Source organism: Brassica oleracea, chromosome C2, assembly GCF_000695525.1.
Source record: "Brassica oleracea var. oleracea cultivar TO1000 chromosome C2, BOL, whole genome shotgun sequence".
Classification (NCBI taxonomy): Eukaryota; Viridiplantae; Streptophyta; class Magnoliopsida; order Brassicales; family Brassicaceae; genus Brassica; species Brassica oleracea.
In genome coordinates this window covers 5,704,276-5,705,359 of record NC_027749.1, presented here as the reverse complement: position 1 = coordinate 5,705,359, position 1,084 = coordinate 5,704,276, and the positions used below count along the sequence as shown (strand labels likewise).

General features: G+C 30.2%; 1 protein-coding gene across 1 annotated transcript in view; it reads right to left on the bottom strand.

Annotated features, from left to right (window-relative positions):
* The window catches only part of LOC106326993, a 4,478-nt gene extending 3,904 nt beyond the window's left edge, over positions 1 to 574 (bottom strand). Inside the window, exon 1 of the mRNA XM_013764981.1 lies at positions 387 to 574. The gene's annotated coding sequence lies outside the window, so the exon portion shown is untranslated. The remainder of the gene's footprint in view (positions 1 to 386) is intronic.
* Between the last annotated feature and the right edge of the window lie 510 nt (positions 575 to 1,084).

Genomic DNA, 1,084 nt, shown 5'->3' with positions numbered 1-1,084 from the left:
GGGGGGGGGGGACATAGCCAGCATGTACAACACGTAAGGTGTCCCTAGAGGCAATAACATGAGCTCACATGGATCTAGATAATTACAAATATATGTATGTGGTAAGAGTACATTGATGAAATTAAATAAAGTTTTATGTTTTCTGATATTCATGAATCATCTATCTTCTGCTTATTGAAAAACCTAAAATCCAAAACGACCATTGGAATAGGTTTACAACTAAATATATTTTTTCTTACCACTTATAACATAACGACATCAGGAGCAATAAAATAGTAAGATTGGTGTAAATATATCTGGTCAGAAACTAATCGAACGAAGCAAGTCCCAATATCAATCGTAAATCAAATTCAGGAAAGCAAAGAATATGAAGAAGTAGAACTAACCGGATATGTTTGGGTAATCAGGGAAAAGTCGTCTCTGGGGAAGCTTGTAAGAAGAGAAAATGGTGGAGAGGAGCGTTGGAGACGCAGTACATAAGAAATCCCTCTCCTCCGTGTTTTTATTCCATTTGTCTTTTTTTTTAATTTGGTTTCATTGTAAAAGATTATTTTATTGCTATGTAAGTAAGCCTCGTGTTTCATTATACATTTCTTTTTGTTTATTATTTTTTATTACTTTTGACCAAATTTTCAATAATTTAAACTCAGACCCAATCTTAAAAGACCACTTGGTTATACATACGTATCTCCAATTTTGAAAATCTGTTTAGGTTTGGAACCGTATATTTTCAGCGAGTTAGGACAAATACAGAAAAACTGTTCTATCTTTAATTACCAGTTTTATGTTTAATCAGTTTTCATTTTAAAAGCTTTGACTAATCTACCATATTACATAGACATGTAGATGCAATCAAAACAAGTGATTATAGTTATAAATTTATTAAGAAATTCATATAATTAGTACAATTGAAAAGTATGTTTCAAGAATTAACTTTCTGGGCATTATTTTGATAATTACTCATTTGTAACTACAAACATTAAAAACAATTTTACAAAGGTTGAAATGATGAAATTGATGATTTACGGATGATAATAAAAGAATTAATCCACTCTGAACTTTATTTCAAAAATTCAAAACACAA